Raw genomic sequence first — 20,463 nt, forward strand, 5'->3', positions numbered from 1 at the left:
AATAAGATAAAACAGATTAAACAAAAAATAAAAATATAATAAATAAAAATTCCAAACCTTTAAAAATTATAAGTAAAATAAAATTACAGTACATTAAATTAAGTATCATGAAACAAATTGAATTAAATTTAACAAATTAACATTAATTAATATAAATTTAAATAAAATGAAACCAATAAAAACTAAGTCAAATTATATAAGTAAATTAAATAAATATAAAACAATTTAATTAAAACTAATTTACTTTAACTAAAATTTATATAAAGTTTGAAACTCTGATTTACATATATGTGTTTGACTTGTACAATATTTTCGTAGAAAAATAACAAAAAAATAAGCTTGAAAAACGTTGCGAATATTAAAAAAAAATTAAATTGAAAAAAGTTGCGAATATTAAAAAAAAATCAACACGTGAAGACTTGTGTGAGTTACTATAAATTAATTGCATATTTCCTTTAACACTTATTTGGGAAATCTAATTTGCCCCTCTTACTTCTTGAAACAAAGCTCGAATTAGTCGAAAGCAAATATACCCCTTAATAAACTGCCACAATTTCGCTTTAATAGTCATATCAAAATCGCTTTATGTATCGTCCGCACATAACTACCACCAGCTTATTTTCCAAAAGTTCATATCTTATGTTCAAGCGAGAATTTCCTTTCACATCTATCGAATACTCTTTCTTTTCACTCTCCGTGTCATTAAGAGATCAATGTTTAGTGTCAGCAATGATTATTCACAATCGCAAAAATTAAACAACAATTACACATATTTATGAGCAAAAAGGAAAGCAATAGGATTTCAAGTTTGCAGCTTAAGTCTTTTGTTACTCCAGTCAACGAGAAGGTGTAGCAACACTTTCGCACGCAACTGGCTGGTATTTTTAATTAAACTATGAATAGGCAAATTTATTGCTCAGACCACAATAGCAACAAAGCAAAATATGCCAAACAGTAGCAAAAAAAAGAACCAAAGATATAAATTAAACTACTGAAAGTTGCGTAGCAAGTTTCACATTGAAATTGAATTTTTTACACCAGCTATTACTACTACTTATTCTATCAGTAATTGTTTGGCATCAATGGAATTTCTAAATTAATTTGCGCACTTCCGCTTGCTTGAACAGCGACAATAACGATGGCTTTTTTATGTTCTTAACAATAGTGGTTGCATGCAACACATGCAAAGTGTAACCAACTTTTGCGACTGCGAGTGTTTCGAAAGCATACATAAATATGTAAATGAATGGTTAATGTAAAGACAAAGAATTTATTGGCGGTAGCCAAGACATCAACAAAATGTGTATGAAAGTACTTTTCGAAAGCGAAAAAAACTCGTTCGCAATGCTAATTAGTAGAAGCTTTTATTCTCGTAAATACTCGCAATCAATTAGATATCAACTGTAAAAGGCAATTTTCACTTAACTGCTGCTTATCATCATATGCATACTAATAATCAAAATATATTGGATTTAAAGTGCATTTAATTAAAGTCCACACTTGAAGTAGATATTATCACAGAAAGCGACTATTTTAAATTCAATAGCACACGAGGTATGTACATATTAAGCCGCATTTGTATGACGCTCGGTGCTATTAACCAGATAGTTAACTGGCCTAACAAACAAAAACAACCAAATAAAATACAAATAAAATAATTTTATTTGCAGCATTTGCTGTGAGCTAATCGAAGTAAAGGCTTAAGCGCAGCCACCAAATCGCAGCGTTAGTACCACTCTTTCTGCCTTGGTCGTTATCATTTAAACTAATTGTTTGAATTTCGCATATTTAAAACACATTTCACCATGGTTGCATATCGCAAAACACATAAGGAAGTCATCTAACGAAACACTACTTCTCGGTAAAATGAGAGAATTAATGATGCAAGATGCTAGACCTACGCCGGCGGCAGTGATTACGGCAATTGTGCAATATTACGTTTGCTCTTTGGTAGCGCAAACGCTCTAAGAGCTGTCACAGTAGGAAATGCTACTTACAATGCCATTGGGTTTGGGGTATATTTATAGGTAGCGTTGAGTTTTTAGTAGCGAAAATTTTTGCCATTAACTCTAATGGCAGTGCTTATTAATGAACCGAAATAAATGAAGATTTTTATGACGATTTTATCGCGTTTTTAATTTGGTATATTATTTTTTTAGTAGTGACTTGTAGAAGAGCATGTTACCTTTTTAACTCGTAGTTAACTGATCATTACATGTTAAATTAGCATAATATATACGTATCATATAATAATGCTTATCAAATTCAGAACATTTAATTCCAGAAGTATTGTAGATGTTACTCAATACCGAGTATGCTAGTATTTGCTTATTTTCACAGCGCTAAATACTTGGTCGTAAACTATTTAGTTAGCTTCACCCAACGAACTACCGCGTACTTTGAGAACTTGGCTTCACGTAATACCGCAAACTAAATACTGGATACAATATTACTTAGTACTTATGACTTGATTAAATACTCTCTTACTTGCCATTTACTCAGTGTAAAAATGAAGAATTTCGGGATTTTCGAGACTATTTAGGAATTTTCAAGACTTCTTTGGGATGTCTAGGATTTTCGAGACCATATCGAGATTTTAGAGTGTTTCGGTATTTTCGGGGCTGCTTCGGTATTTTTGGGACAATTTCAGGATTTTCAGTGCAACTCCGCGACTATTTTGGGATTTTCGAGACTACTTCGAAACTTTTAGGATTGTTGGAACTATTTTCTGGATTATCGGACCTATTTCCTACTTTCGAAATTATTTCGGGATTTCAATATCGATATTAAGATTGATAGATTCCGAGAAAATTCCGAAAATATCGAAATAGTCCCGAGAATCACGAAATAATCTAGAGATTCCCAGCATGGTCCCGATAATCTCGAAATAGTTCCCAAATTGAGGTGTGGTGAGTTTAGGTGAGGCATTGTGAGAACAGCTGGGATGAGTTCAGTTGTGGTGAGTTAATGCTTGGTGAATTTAGATGTGGCAGGATCAGGTGTGGTAAGTTTAAGTGAGGTGTGGTGAGTTAGTGTGTGGTGAGTTGATTTGAGGTGAGGTTGTATATTACTCCCCACAAAAAAAGAGCGTTATGTTTCTTTTTCTCACTCATTTTTTATTTTATTCGTTCATAAACTCACTCAAGCACCAGAGACAGCTCGTTGAGCCTAAAAAACGCTAGCGCTCTTGAGTTTTTGAAGATGGAGTGCTCTTAAAAAATATAACTCCGCAATGAGGGAGCATACTTTTGATGGCGTTACGAACTATGTTTCAATGAAGCGTTTATCACCTAGAACCTTGTTGCTGCTTACATGTGCGTCCAGGTACCGTTTTAAATGATTTTAAAGCTCCGAGGTATCCGATTTGTATATTTTTTTTAATGTCCGCAGTAACCTTGTGGTTAGATAGTTGTTGAGGTATGCACCACGACCAGGAGATCGATTATGATTTAACCCATTGGTTCGAGCCAACACCTACATACATAAATAGAAGGAATAGTTATTTTATAAATAGAGGTCTCGGCGGCAACTCTGCCTCACCATTTTTTGCGGAAATGACATATTTTCTTCAAAAAGTGTTTCCTTTGTCTAAAAGACTGCATTTAATTCAAGCCTTACTTTTTTCTTTGCATTTTACGCGAACTTCTCACTGCAAACATTCTAAAAACAAAACTTTCTTACTAGGTCTCTTAGGCAGACACTCGATTTGTTCGCAAAGAAAAACCACGAAATCCACTAGCGTAGGCTTACTCATACATAACGGCCAATCAGCGTGAGCATGTCTGCGAAGAACAGAACTTCTGGTGGCTGCACTAATGACCATGTGACTAAGTAGCTTGGCGCGCCTTAAGCTAATACGAAAAGTGTTGCACCAAATTAGACGCTTCTAGTAGGAATAAAGAAAAGAAAAAAACCAACAAAACGTGGACAGCAAACACAAATGGACAAACAGACAAATACTTAGACGAATGTAAGTCCACAGGTACTGGAAAGGCGTGCAAAAACCACACAAATAGAAGCAAGTACCCAGTGATAGGAGGACTCAAACGACAAAGTGCCGATTGGTCACTGACTACTGACTACTGTGGAACGACAGTCGGCAACGGCAAGGGCTATTTGCCGATGAAATTAATTAGAAGCGCGCATTGCTGCCAAAGCCGCATTCATGCAACAACATCAAACACTACCACGCGAGTGGCAAACTGACCACGACCGGGCGGGCAACCAAGCAGCCAGGCCGCGTAAACAGCCCATATAGTGGCAGCTAACAGGCAGCACATACAAACAAAAATCTAATTAGATGCTTTTGTAGGCTGCCTAGTACACATGCATATACATATGTAGTATATGTATGTATGTATATACATATATTACTAGCAATGGTGGCAACATTTGCGCCTGTGCGCCAATTGCGCTCTAAATTAAATTCGCGCTGCCGGTGGCGCTGTTCTTGTTGTTGCGTTTTTTATGCTTGGTGTTGTTGTTGGAGGCCAATCAAAGGCTGGTTGGACGCTTGAACGTTTTGTGGCGTGTGATATTATGCAAGAATGCAGCAAATTGGCGCATTTGAAAATTGCACGACATAACAACAGAGCAAAAGCAAGTGGCTAGAAAAAAAAAAACAAGAAAACTATACAAAAAAAAATCTGTAGTACAAAAAAACACCATATGCAGTAGCTTATGAAACAGCATATCAGAAACAACTAACTTTAATATCCACACTGCTGACTGATATATTTGCAAGCATGTGTACTCCTATGTATGTATGTTGTAGTGGCTACCTTGCCACATTTGGTGTGGCATAAAACTAGAGCTCGCATTGGCGCTGCAAATTTATGTAATTAGTTTGCGGAGCTTTGTGAATAACTTTATGTTAGTTTCTTCGTACTTTTATGTATGTGTGCGAGTGTCTTAGTTCACGTGCTTTTTGTTTTTTTTTTTTTGTACAATCATTTTCTGTTGTTAGCTCGCAGTGGGCGCTATTGTTGCTACTTTTCCCATTCTGCATATTTACATATATTTTTTCACTAGGAAATGTGTATTTCATTAAAAAAGAAAGAAATTCAAACACGGCCTAGGTTACAAGTCAGATTAATGTTAATCGAAAGAATTTTTATTTAGTTTCTCCGCTGCGTGTGTGCTCTTTGTATACGGCACCAAGAAATGGGAACTAATTATAAAATTAATTTGGGAATCGCAAAATCCAACTTCAAAAGTAAAATTCCCACTATGAAAGTCATTGAAAATATGTATAAAATAACTGATTTAGCAAAATCCAAAAAAAACTAATTTTTTGGCTACATTTAAACTGCGATGTGCAGAGAGTATGTATTAGACACAAATGAGTGTTTGCTGTGTTACGAACGTTCCATGCAGAGGCATGGAAGCAGGCTTTGGATTAAGACATTTTTGTCATAAATAGCCATTATTGTCATCGGGGACCGATATAGTTGCAGCTTTTATTAAAAAAAATTCTCCCTTTAATAATTCGTTTTGACGTTTTTTAATTAAAAATCCCAAGTAACAATTATTTCAACAGTTATATTTGATTTTTAAATTATATGTGTAGATAACAGTTATTGAAGGCTTAAATTTATAAAAGTCATAAATAAAAATCAGTGACTTTTATTTAAATATGTATATGTATTGAGACTTGAGTCAGCGTAATTTTCCGACGAATTAATTTGTTTAATTCCAAGGTCCTGAAACATCTGTTGCACTTGTAAGCAAAGGAAAAATCAGTAGGTAATTTCAGCCTTGAATCGCTCTTGCCAACAGGTGCTACTTTGCACTGAGTAGGCAATTGAGAAGTAAAGTCCCCTCTCTTCGGACAAAAAACACACTCTGTTGGAAGGATCGGAAGAGAAAGGCCTCCTTTGCGATGGGCATACTAGGTGGAAAAGGACTTGGCTTTACATGGCATTTCTAATTGGCGTCAGTTGGCATAAACTGCTGGCTGCTTTACTGGACTTGATCAGAATTGCTTTAGCGGATCTTCTATATTATGCCAGGTTTAGGCCATTAAAAAACACACTTTGCACTAATATAATCATGAAAAAGTAAGGGACCCGTATAATAAAGAAAAATAAATCCAGCCAATTTGACTCTGAGTAGCATTTCTTACGACACGTATGCTTAAAAACTGGCATTTTGGTAAGGTGTGTCTGAACGCAGGTGTACAAATACAAAAAAAAAAGTAGCTGAGTTTAAATTTATATCCAACACAGTAGATCCATAAGCATATGTATTTATTTTTAATAAAAATCCACAAGTGTCACGTTTGATTTAAGTCAGTTCATTAATTTTGTTAGAGACATGCAATTTATCAAAATTGTGATAACAATTATGCAACTGCATACTAGATATGCATACATACAAATATGTATGTTGCTGCAGTTAAGTAACCGAACAACACAGTTTCGATCAACTCGTGACGTATAGCTAAATATGAATTGAAATAGCGCTGCATGTCATGGTAATTAATTAAAAAGAAAATGTAATGTTATTCCGTTTTTAACGAAATGACAAATGAACAGCGAAATGCCCATAAAAAGCTGGTAGTCGGAAATAAGAGAAATTATGACTGCAGAAACGTGGATATCTAGTCTGGCATTAAATCGCAAGCGTTCGTGTCAGTCTATTGGTGCAGTGCTGAATTTAATTTGGCAGTAAAGTAAAAAAAAAAAATAAAAATAATTGACTTGCAATTATACAAATTTTTATGAAAAACTGTATGTAAATACGGCTAGTAAATAGTTCAAAATAAATAAGTCGCTCTATGAGTCAAACTAAGCACAAGCAAGTCGCTACTCGTAATTGTGATCTTTTTGAATAGTAACTTTACTATGGCTGTTGGGAAATTTTCAAATATTGTAGATGATACCCTTGTTGCCAAGATGATTAAAATTTCCATGACATTTCACTATAGGTAATTTGAACAGTTTACGTGGCAAAGTCAGTTTTCATGCTTACTAAATTATACTTTTTGACATTGGTATTTCTACATTGTAACACTTTTCTTTGTGTAAAAATGCAAGGATTTTTGTTAATTACATTTTCGTTTAACTTTATAAAATTTGTAATGGCAAAAAGTTGTTTAATTAAAAACACAAAGCAATATGCCAGAGGCGGACCCAGGACTAAAATGATATGTACTGAAGTAGACAAAGCATAAAATAAATGTTCAGAAAAGTGGAAGATTTTTGGAATTTTTCAAAAATGTTAATATATTTTAGAATTCTAAGAATTTTCTAGGTTTTATACCCAAGTACCATGAACATATGAATTTTTCGACAATTTGTGATGTTTCACATCTGGATGGATTTTAGAACAAATAAAATTCTCAAAATTTTGGACAACATAAAAATTTATAAAATTTCAATAATTTTGTACATTTCAAAAATCTCAATAATTTTGTACATAACAAAATTTCTAGAATCTCCCAGATTTCGATAGTTTTTAAAACTTTGGAAATTATCCTAAAATAAAAATTTAATAATTTCATAAAATTAAAAAATTTTGAATTTTTGTTATTTTCTAAACCTGCGAAAATATTCAAACTTGCTGTGACTATGCAAAATAGCACAAATCCAAAAATACAACAAAAAAAATTAAAAATTGAAGATTAAGTGATTTTAAAATTTTTAAAATTTAGTGAACTCGAAGAATAGGCATTTTTCACCAGTGTGTTATAATTATGTGAACAAATATAATTTTTCAGAAAAATAACGAAATTGATCTATCATTGCGCAATTGTGCGGACGCAGATGCGGTCAATAATTGCGCAATTTCGTAAGTGCTCACGATGTTGCAGGAAAATCGCACTCACGTGTGTTCACGGCGGCTTAATTCTTTTTTTCTACTCGTACCAAAAGGGGTATTTTTACCTTAATGATAAAAAGATAATTTTTCAATTCTCTCGGCACACGCACAATGCTGTTAATTACACTGCTTTATTTTTAATATTGGGATCAGGGGCCAAGCACAGACTATGAAAAACTCATGAAACAGAACGACGCAAGAAAAAAACTATCAGTATTTTCTTTAAGTTTTCCTAAAAATTACCATTGGATTGGACCAAACATTTTTTTAAGAGATTGAGCCATAGTTAAAAAAGTTATTTCTCCGTTTTTCGAAGTTAGTCTCCAAAATCGAGCTATGGGCCTTCGAAGTTCGAAATTGGACCTTTGGTAAAAAATTTGAATTACTGTATGTAAACTACTAAAAAAGTAAAAACATAGTCGCGGAAGGCATACCACGCTCTTATTTAAACGGTATATAACTTTTTTTGTTTGCAAACTTATATTACAGATGCTATAGGGGGTCAAAGGTCAGATCTTCCAAAAATTAAAAACCTTATATTTAAAAAAAAATTTAACTAATTTTTAAAAAATTTGTGGCACTTGTAATATAGGTTTGCACAAAAAAAGTTATATACTGTTCAAATAAGATCACAAGGCGGACTACGTCTATATTTTTAGGTTTTTAGTTATTTACATGCAATAATTAAATATAGTCAAAGGTCCTATTTCGAACTTCAAAGGCCCATATCTCGATTTCGGAGGCTATCTTTGAAAAACGGAGAAATTTCTTATTTACTTATGACTCAGTCTCTTAAAAAAAATTGTTTAACTTCCTTATTAACATAAATGGGAAGTATCAATCAATTGCAATTTAGTATTATTTAAGTCAATTGCCAAAGGCCACACAATGAGATATCAACGAATATTCGAAAAATTTAGTTTATACGAAAAACTATTATAAATTCATGATTATGGAATAGATACTTACCATCGCAGACTGCAGCGTCTTTTGTTTTCAACCACTTACTATCGATTTCAATTTAAAATAAATAATTCCTAAAACTTTCCAATTAGTGGACGAAGTAACCATAAAAAATAATTATGTGCTATATATTACTATAGAAATACTTAAGGTTGCTTAGGTTCGACAGTTATTATTTTAAACGCTGTATACACACGCGCGCATAGCAGACTCTTGTTGGATGAGTGCAAACGAACAAAAGACTTAAGAAACGAACTTGTTAAGTGGAAAGAGAAAAAATTACTAATATGTTTAACAATTTAGATACATTTTTTTGTTAACTACAATTTCACATTTAATCAAAGAACATAACAACTTGCACTCGATAAGAAGTACAATAGAATGAGGCATTGAAAATCGGTTTAAACAACTCATGCTTAAAGAAAAAGTTAATAAACAAAGAATTTGTGGAGTAAAAATTCCGAGTTATATTGGCCTACGTTGTTCCTAAGTAATCATAATGCACCGCAGTAGTGCTGACGCGGCAAAGAAATATATGTACATAAATAAACTAGCTTCAAAACTTGCTGACTGTTTAATGTCTAATGCCGAATCAAAGCCAAAGCAAATTATATGATTAGCAAGTGTACACATATAAGGAAAATGCTGCTGTAAACGCACAAGTTTATGAATTGCATGCATACACATGTATGTATGTTTATATTTGTATGCGTTGAATATTTTCGCCTAAGATTCTCACCGCTAACAACAAACAGTCAATGGTAAACCGGACCACGCAAAGAAAAAAAATCAAAACAAATACATACATCCACACGCACTCGAATATTAACTGGCGCCATAAAACTCTTTTGTTGTTGAGTACAGCTTTCGGTCGGTTTATTGCAGATATGTTACAAGTAACAGCACATGAACATCCATACATACATATATGGTATGTAAACAACAGCAATTGTAGCAAATACTGCTACGAACTGCACTCTTTATATGCTACTCGTACAATCTACCGTTATTCGAAGGTTATAATCAGCAATGCAAAAGTTGGTGATATTGTATCGAGATTCTACAACGAGAAGGTACAAAGAGGTGCAATTAATTTATATTAGGTACTATTTGCTTAAATTGAGACATGTAAAGACAGGCGTCCAATTATTTAGATACAAGCTGAAAATTCCATTTGTCCACTGAAATCACTTTGCGTTGCAAGCAAAGGCCCACACATGAACATAAAAAAACATAATGACAAACTGTGAAAAGCAATGGTATGTTTTCCATATTGAAGCGAGCCATAAAAGTGTACAGATGTAAAAAGCCGAATCCGAGCAATAAATGTTTACTTGCATTTATTGCAAGAACATATAAAATAAGATTTTTATATTTCTTAAAATCCCAATTCGGATTGGCGTTGACCTGTTGCTTTCAAGTGAGCAAAATATGTTATAAAATTGTTTCGCACATAAAAATAGAACGTTTTTTGTACATGGATATATGTGGACGGTCGCTGTTGTTGGGTGGTTAGAGGTGCGTACTACCACTCCGTAGAATCTGGGTTCGATCTCTGGTCCGAGCAACATCTAAAGCGGTCGCAAACCTCACGAGTGTATGTTTATATTTACGTCATGAAAAAGGTTCTCTATAAATCACAGCCATTCAGATTTGGAGTAAAAATGTAGGTCTATCCATTTGTGTTATAACAGATGAACGAAGACCACGAATGGGAGGAAAAGCTCGGCTAAACATTTAGCAAAAGTTTAAACGCCAAAATATTATTAAATAGATATACATACATACATATCGTCGTTTAAAGTACAAAACCGCGTATCAGCAAAATGCAAAAATAAAACAGGCCTATGTCTGTGTATTAAAGATATTAAGGAAAAAATTATATGGGGGGTATTTAATAGAGCAACAGAAGCCAAATCAACAAAGTTTCGAATTTTTTTGTCCGTCTGTCGGTATGTTTGTACTAATGCATGGAATTGAATGCAGTTTTCATAAATGAATTACTAGTGGTCTATTCTAAAATATAAAACTAGAGATGCCACCTATTTCTAAATTTCAGTTTAAGTACATTGACAAGATAAAGTAAATATTGCAATATGGCTGTCAAAAGAAAGAGGTTTAAGAAGGCTTACAGCCGAAAATATTATTTTAAAAGGCTGTCAGGCTGTTTAGAAATTATAATTAAATTTAACTGATAAGATAAATTAAATATTTCAATATGGGTATCGTGCTAAAGAGGTTTAGGAAAAGTTACTGCGGAAAATATTCTTGAGCAGGGTTGCCACTTGTTTGTAAATTTTTAAATGAATTAATACAATATGGGTATCACAGTAAACGTGTTTAAGAAAGTTTACTGTTAAAAATATTTTTGAAGCGGGTTACCACTCTCAGTTAAATTGATGGGATAAGCTAAATATCACAATGTGGGTATAAGAGAGAATTTGAGAAATTTTTGATTTAGAAATATGTATATTCAACTAGCAAATGCCCCGCGTGCTTCGCAGGGCTTTCAAAGTGATTTTCTATTGTTACTCCTTCCCACAACATCTAAATAAAAAAGTTAATACTGTAGTATTTGGAAAGTAGAACGATTTTTGTTTTTCAAATTACAAAAAATTTAATTTCCACTTTTTTGTGGAAGATCGTTTTAATATTGGCAGAAGAATACTCGGAGGTTTGTCATTGTCTGCTGACCGCCTTTAGAAAAAGTTTTTTTCCATGTTGTTTGCACCAGGGATAAAACCCTGGAAAGCGCCTAATCGCCGCGACCGCCTGGCTTTATTGTCATATATACACGTACATATATATATATATATATATGCAAATTTAAGCCATGAAAATGGTTTATTACTTCAGTTGATACATATGTATGAAAGGCACAAATCTTTCTTAACACATTTACATTTGCATAGAAACAAGTTAGTGTAGCACTAATAGGTAACTCCTGCGGCAGAAAAGAAATCCTTCGTTGATAACAAATCAAAATTCAAATTTCGTCAGGCGGTTTACTAAGATGAGCTAACTATTTATAGTATCTAAGGAGAGTTATGCATGTCGATTTTTGCTTATAAGGAATAAACATTTATATATACTTAAGTTAAGCGAAGTCGAGGCAATTGAGGTGTAACCTTACCATTCCTGACAGCATTGAAGAGCTACTTACTTATGTACACACAGAAACCACTTTCAACAGTTGCTCCAAAAACACCACATGTGTCTAAGCAAATTTATTGCTAGACCAGCCATGCCCTTCAGCTTCATTAGCATTAAATCTATCAGCATTATAATGCAACAGCGTCCGTAGCAACGAAACCACTAGCGAGACGAAAATGTCGCTTGTTAAAATATGCAATGCAAAGAAAAGTGTACAGCAGGAGCTACAAGAAGCGCTATACTATAAAAGCAAAAAAAAAGCAACAACCACAGCAGCTGCATCAGAATGTTGCAAATACCTCGAAAGAAACAACTACATACCAAACATGCGTACTTGACTTAAACGCCAGCTAACCGGGCTAGAGTCAGATCGGTTAACAACAACCGAACCAACCGAGGAGCAACCGATGACGTTATTTAAAAATAATTATTGCTATGCCTTGATTTATTTGCGCTGTATTGGCGAAATAGTCTGTGGCGGCTGTTCGACTTGTCTTTGGCAGTGTTGTGCTGTTGAACGAGTTGGTTTTCTTGTTCCTTTTATTGTTGTGCTGTTTATAGTGATTTGGCGCACGTTAGACGTCAGCTAAAAGTCGGAAATGGCGCAGCCGTCGCCGTCGACTCAGCACGACAACCAAACGAGAAGGTGCCGCTGCACAGTGGTTTAAAATTGGCATTTTGGAGCCTTCATTTTCACTTAATTTTTTTTTTTTTTTTTAATAAAAGCTAATAAAATTTGAAAGAGACCAGTTGAACCCGATGTTTGAACTTTTGATTATTTTATTAATTTTTTTGTGCAAAGTTGCAATTTTGAAGAAACTCGGTTCTCTAGTACCAGTTAATAAATGTTACATAATAAAAACTTGTTGAAAACAATAGAATAAAATTAAAATAATTTCAATTGTTATAAAAAAATATTCAGCAAAATATTGTTTTTGTTTGTGGTGTTTATAAACATTTTGGGTATGCAATTTGCGAAAAAATTATTAAAAATCAACGCGACCCTTTAGCTACATGCAAATTACACTTTATCGCACTAAAATTTAATGATCTATAAAACTGCGTACTTAGCATATTTCTAGAAACTCAAACATTTTTTTTTTTTTGGGAATTTTGTGAAAAATTTTATAAAACATCTCACATTTTTTTTCAATTTTTTCCACTTTTCGGGGCACCCTACAATGGTTTTCTACTCGTTTTTGTTATGTAACATTTAACAATTTTCTTCAAAATTTTTACTTTTTTCCCACTTTGCACTAAAAAATTTAAGACAAACAATCAAAAGTTCAAAAAGCGTGCTCAACTGTTCTCTTGAAAATTTTATTAGCTTTCATTAAAAAATAAATAAATTAATCAAATTGAGTGAAAAATTAAGGCCCCAGTGAATTGTGAACACTAAATAGTAGTTTTGAAACACTGTGTGCTGGACGATGGAGTTGCTGGTGGTGGGCATTGGCTGTGCAGCTGTGACGGTGTTGCCGTCGGCCGTGAGCGTCAGCTTTCGTGCGACCAGTCGAGCGCGCAGCTAGCTCTATGGCTGTTGGATAGAAATTAATTAACTGTATTATGTGGCAGGTTAGCATTTCAGCTTTGGACACGCTCATACGAAAGCAAGCTGTTTACCTTCTGCACACATGTGTATGTATGTCTGTGTTACCATATGTGTGTTTCATGTGGCATGTTAATCACTTAAATGCCATCATCTGCAGCATCTGCGGCATCTATATATATATATATGTGCACATAATTGTTTGTATGTATGTATGTAGGTGTATTGGTGGAAAATTTTTTTGCAGGTTTTATTGCACACATTGCAATCTTATTGGCGCGATAAGCCTACCCATCCAACCGCCTTTCCCTTCAAGCTCTCTTTAGAGTGTGTGCAACCAAGTAAACACTTTCAACGCTATGTGACGTTTTTATGATGGGAATGACAGCTGTGTGGTTTGTTATACACTCATATGCCCTCACACACACACACACACACGCATACACACATCTGGATGCATATGTGGCAACCACTTCTCGGAAACATTGTAATCACGCGTCGAGCAACATATCTTGCAACGCCAGCTTCCATTTGCAACCGTATGTGCACATACATACATATATCTTTATCCCTTTTGAAACTCGCTACATCCGCCTGTATAAGCAGGAATGTATGTACGTAATCGACACAATCGCCCTCCCATCCGTTTACCCTTCGTGTTGACGTTCGCAATTGTGACATAAATGCAAAAATATTGTCGAGAAATTATAAGGTAGTTAGCGTTTGAAAGGTGGCATTAATTTAATACCAGCATAGACGCTGTTACGGATTAGGGCATTCCTCCAACTGGCTCCTACCATGCGCTGCCAATCTTCCCGCTTGGGCAGCTTTACTGCGTGGAAGCTTTTCTTACTGTTTTTTCTCCCAGTTATTTTCAAGGAATCGCAAGTTAAATGCATTACATAGCTAGAACACAAAAATCTGGTTTTGATTGCTATTGGCTATATTTATAATCAAAGTGTCTTTAGTGTAAGGCATGGAAGGCATAAATGATATGTGGTTGAGCGCACGATTTGCACGCGAGGAATACATAGCAGATTTTACGCGTCGTAAGAATGCGATAAAGGACTGACAGTGTACTTAAAATATTGATACGCATCTGTATAGTTTAAAGGCAATTTAAGGCTTTTGGCTACGCATTAGGAGGAATAAGATTATCAACATTTTTACTATTAAAATGATATTTACTCTTAGGGTGTAGGAAACCACTTTGATTAAAAGGAAGCAGCTTTTACGATTCATCTGCCCTTTAAACAAAAATGTTGTTTTGAAAAAATTTTACTGAAGCGCAGATAAACTTTAAAAAGCTCCTTCATGCTTATTTGTTGGGGTTGTTTGATTTTTCCGATATGGTGGTAAAATAATTCATTTTGGAACGAGTTTCCGTCATCCCTTGTAAAGTTTAGTTTGGAGGCAAACCGGTTTCGGCGTCGTGCCATTTTCTTCGGAGAACGAAAAATGGCACTGAAAATGGCACAGCGCCGAGACCTGGTTGTCTCCAAACGAAATTTGACAGGGGATTACTGAAATTAGTTCCAAAATAAATCAAATTTTTGTTTCCGCTTAAACTATGAAGAAATATAAGGGGCTATTCAAGTAATGAACATACACATCGTTAGTTTTCTTTCCTTCGTTTGTGTGGCCTGGGCTTAAGCGGGACCTGGGTTGTATATATCCGCCTGATAATCTTATACAGTTCCACAGCTCTATCCATACTTAGCCTTCTAAAAATAAAATATGACGAGTCCGCCAAACACCCAAAAATCTAGAACTTCCTTAATTTAATTTTTTTTTATTATATTACAGTTTTACTTACAGACCATAAAATAAGCCACATTTTCTAACTTTACCTTTTATTTTTTATTTTTTCAAAAAACGTATCCGAGATCAATTGAGAATTCTCAGTTATTCGTGAATAAAACATTGCATATGAGTATCGTTTAGTAATTCACTTCATTTCCCCTTTCACAAATATTTTGCAGTACCAACCAAGGGCTTTTGCGTTTTTAAAAAAATTCAACTGCAATTGATGCATCTAACAGTTAACGCCATTATTAGCACAACGTATCGCATACAATGAAAATTGGCCCAAAACTAATTTCGAGCCAATAAAAACCACAAAATAACTATTTGCCTGCAATATCTTATCTAACAATCGCAAACTAGCAATCGACAACAACCGCAGCGGCCAACAGGCCAGTAATCGACCAGTCAACCAGCAACCAGTAACCAACCAGCCAATCGACTAATCGGACAGCCACGCCACATGCCCTTTGTTGCACTCTGCGCCCACGCCAATGGATTTTAATTGAAATTTTTCGATAAAAAAGCAATTGAGCCACCCACAATTTGCAGGTCACCGCAAGGAAATAAGCTTGCAAAAAAAAAAAAGTTTCCAGAAAAAATTACACCATAACTGTTACATAACGTACTTAATAACAACGATAACAATGCCAGTAACAAAACTTAACAATAATCGAGGAGCAAATACAAAACCATAAGAAAAACGAAAAATAACGTTAATTTGCTAGCAGAATACTATACAACAACAAAACTGGCTTGATAAAGCAACAAACGGAACCCCAGTACGCCATTTGATCGTTATCTCAGCAAGAGGCACCTTTCGCTGACCATAGGGGCAAAACAAAAACAAAAACAAAAAAAAATAATCTAAACAAAGCCAAAAACTGCTAAATTACATAAACTTGCATATGTACGTACCAACAAAAATAAATAAAAGAACTCCAGAAAGCAAAGTAAACAAGCAAACGAATTGTGCGCCAAATTGGAAATTTCTCATTTGTAATGGCAAGCAGCCCAAAAAAGGAACAGTTACAGCACTAGCAGGTTGCAGCGAATTACCAAAGCCGCTGCTGTGTTGGCTGCAACCAAAAACATTCAGTTGCTTTATTGCAATTTTTCTATATTATTTTTTTTTGTTTTAGTGTGCAACAACAAATTTCTAACTTTCGTGAAAGTCACGTTCGCTGTGATGGCGTGGTGCACAAGAAGAAGGAGTGTGCTTTATGGCTTTCGTAATAGTTGCGAAAATTGTTGTTGTTGCTTTTGGTTGTGTTGCAACTTGTTGCTGCACTATTTTAAATTGCTTTGATTAGCATCGGACGAAACCAAATAGAGATCTTATTATGTGGCAGCAAAAGGTATAGAAAGAGATAGAAAGAAAGAGTTACATAAGAATATACATATGTATATATTTTTTTTTTTTCATTTCGACAAACATAATTTGATAAGCATGAAAATTACTGATCAGCCGTAAAAATCCATTAGGTGCGATCATTTGAAATGTTTTTACGTTCTAAAATTTTGTATAATTTTTTTGTTTCTTTCATAACTGTGATATCTCTTTCTTTTGCAAAGGGTGGTTAGGCGCGTTTTGTGGCGATTAGATTGAGAAATATTTGCACATGGAGGTAAATATATATGTATGCAGAAACCGTTATTTTGTACAAATGTAAATAAGTAAAATTAAATAAAGTTAAATGAAATAAAATGACATACGAGAGTCACTAAAACAGGCCTTAGAAAGAAAGATTAAAAAAGTTTTTGACGGTACTGGTTTTCCAGATTTTCTTCAAACCAATGCGTTAATGGCTTCAAATATATTTTGATAAAAAATTTACGAAAAGAAATTACAATAAAAAACTCTGCATTATTGCGATAAATTCTCTATACCAATACTTTTGTTCGTCACTGTACGTATTTTTCTCTAAAAAGGAAATTAAAAAAAAAACAGTTATAGAGCTTAAACGTACTGCTTTCCTGTTTCTGTAGTTTATATATTTTTCTTAATTTTTAATTGTTCGAAAATAGCGCAAAACAAAACAGAACACAGAATCGATTCTATCATTTCACTCACAGGCAACGACTTTGTCGTTCGTTCTTTACAAAAACAAAGGACATGGTTATTAGATTGGTTCAAAAGAAATCTTTTATAATTCATAAACGCTGCCTCAAATTATTGTAATTTGTGATTAAAAAAAAAGCAATGCGTTGGACGGGGCAAAGCAAACAACTTCTGGGGCCTTGCTACGTCCACGACAACTGCCATGTAAAGCAGCGCAAATTCGGTGTTGGATTTGTGGTGGGAGAGAGACGCTGTCACCGAGTACTGTCGTTCACCCGGCTGGACGAGCGACAAGCCACAATCCGCATCAAAGCTAGATTTTTCAACATCTCGCTAATCAACGTACATGCCCTCTTTGATCTTTCTATGAGCGCTTGGAGCTCACTTAGGGTGTGCAAGCAAGGGATCTTTGGAACCACCGTCGGAAGATTCAGCCTCCACGACGAAACGTCCGACAATGCACTGAGGCTGATCCATTTCGTCGGGGCCCAACACATGGTAGTATGCAAGACTAGGTTCAAGCATAAAAAGATCCATCAAGCTACGTGGTTTTCTCCAGATCGAAAAACGAGAAACCAAATCGGTCATGCTGTGATAGACGCTACGAGTGTTTTGGACGTACGTACGCTGCGAGGCCCAAACACCGGCGCGGACCACTATCGTGTTGCAGCCTATATACGCACCCGCCTCTGTGCGGGAAAGCTTAACGCCGAAATGCTGCAAACACAACAGAAGGACAAATGTATTCGCTACTCGACTCTCACACCTGCTCTCAGAGAGCATTCTTCAACGAAACGACATATGCGAGCAGTGGAACCACATTTCCCGTTCATTAAGTACCGTCGCCGAAGAAATAGTCGGATTTCAGCGAGCCCGAATGAACAACTGGTACGATGAGGAGTGTCCAGAAGCTGCAGAGCAGAAATATGCCGCCTGTAGAGGCACGCTGCGATCGGGCGCTACGCGAGCCATGTGGGACCGTTATAGGGAGCTGAAGAGAGAAGCGAGACGTATTCGCCGCAATTAGAGAACAGAGGCCGAAATACGTGAGTGCGAAGAGCTTGAAATGCTGGCCGACCGTTAGGCGACTTGCGGCCACGGTTTTAAGACCAGGTCGAACTCTTGTAAGAACAACAATAGCGACCTAGTGACTGATGTCCAGGATGTTCTTAAATTATGGAGGGAACACTTTTCCAGCCAAGTGAATGGTAACATCACTGAAAGCTGTGGAGGAGACGAACCCTAGCCCCCAGTGGATGATATACGAATTAGGAATACCGCGCTTGAGAAACAAAAACGTTGCTAAAGCTGACAGTCTGGCAGCTGAGCTAATCAAGTTCGCCGGCGAGGAGCTAATAAGGGTCATGCATCAACTCTTATGAAGTACACGGTCAGATGAATACATGCCCGACGACTGAAATTTAAGTGTGCTCTGCCCAATCCACAAGAAAGGCGACTCCGCCATTCACGCCAACTACGGCGGGATCGGCTTTCTAAGCATAGGTTACAAGGCCTTATCGAGCGTATTGTTTGAAAGGTTGAAGCCCACCGTCAACGAATGGATGGGGTCTTATCAGCGTGGCTTTAGGCCTGACAAATCCACCATAAACCAGGTATTCACAATACGCCAAATCTTGGAAAAGACCCGCGAGAAAAGGATCGACACTTACCGCCTATTTGTCAATTTTAAAGCTGCTTTTGACAGCACGAAAAGAAGTTGTCTTTATGCCGCGATGTCTGAATTTGGTATACCCGCGGTACGGCAAAAACTCCATATAAAAAACCCTTAAGAAATGGCGAAGAAATTTTCTTGTTCAAATTTCCTTAAGGCAGTACGCAGATCTTAAGAAATTTTATACGTTTTCTACTACAGTTTATTAAAGTTTTTTTATGAAAAAAGAGCACAAGGCAACCCATGCTTGCAGCAGAAATATATGCCCGTTCCATTATTTCGTAAGAAAAGAGTTAGACAACAGGCTGCAAAATTCCTTGGGCACACAAACGAAATAATGGCAATTTTTTCTTGACCGTTTCCTTACAGCTGGATACTAAGCTTAATGGCGCAAGCTTCTGCCTACTGTTGAAAAGCAAGCTAACTTGGTGGATTTTAACAAATTCAATGGCTGCTTAAAAAGTTGCTAACAGTTGTAGCACTTGCTTTTCACAAACCTTTTAGTCGTAACGAATTTTAAGCGCGCAGCAACAGAGTATTTTTAATAGCCGAAATTCGGCCTTTTCGCAAATAATTCGCATTCAATTTTAAACGCTTCAAAAAATGCGAAATTCTTTGAAAATCCCGTTAAAAAAAAATGTGCTGAAAATAACCAACAAATTGCGAAGAACAAACTACCATGTTGTTTCTTAATTTATGTCATTAGAGCGGCAATTCGCCGTTTCGCGAACTGTTTGCTGGTGCAAAATGAAGAGACGAACATGGCAACGATAACATAATTGCCGGGAGCGGTTAATGGGCGGACACAACGAAATTTTGGCAATTATATATTTATGTATGTATGTATGTATGTGTGTGTGAAAGTATGGCTTGCGCTGCGAAGTGATGAAGACATAAAGAAGCGGTGAACCGCCACCAAATTGGGTACTAGCAATGAAAGCGTAATATGAGGAATTCGCAAAAATACTTCAGCATAGTAATGTAAAATGTGGGGAGGAAGATAAGAATTTGAAATCGCCTTTTTGAAATAAAAATTCTGGTAATAAATTGAAAATGCCGCTTATGGATGCTCGTCGTACTTTCGAAAAGGCAAAATATACCATTGAGACAGCTTATTACGTTGATTGGATCTCTAAAGGACTTGCCTGAGAAAGCTTTTAGGAAGTCATCAGCGTTTTATGTTTTAATTTTTGCGCAATGGTTAGCAGTAGAATATATATTTATTTTAAATGTTTACATGTAGTGTATGTATCATGAAGGTTTTCTCTTTTTTTTTGATAGAAATGGCTGGACTATGTACAGATGCGTGCAACTAATTAGCAACGAAATTCAAAACGATATTGCTTGCAAATTATGTTTATTTATTTATTTTTAATAATTTTCATTTAAAATATAATTCAATCTATATCAGAAACCACAATAACAAAAGTTGCAAAGCTT

General features: G+C 35.4%; 2 protein-coding genes across 4 annotated transcripts in view; one reads left to right on the top strand and one right to left on the bottom strand.

Moving 5' to 3' along the window:
* The window catches only part of LOC118737549 (autophagy-related protein 16), a 302,080-nt gene that overhangs the window by 243,128 nt on the left and 38,489 nt on the right, over positions 1-20,463 (bottom strand). The window lies entirely within an intron of this gene.
* Positions 1-20,463, top strand: part of LOC118737551 — a 261,819-nt gene that overhangs the window by 212,213 nt on the left and 29,143 nt on the right. The gene's annotated exons all lie outside the window — the stretch shown is intronic.

This window comes from Rhagoletis pomonella, unplaced genomic scaffold, assembly GCF_013731165.1.
Source record: "Rhagoletis pomonella isolate Grant_MI unplaced genomic scaffold, Rhpom_1.0 Rhpom_scaffold_00004, whole genome shotgun sequence".
In the NCBI taxonomy this organism is placed as follows: Eukaryota; Metazoa; Arthropoda; class Insecta; order Diptera; family Tephritidae; genus Rhagoletis; species Rhagoletis pomonella.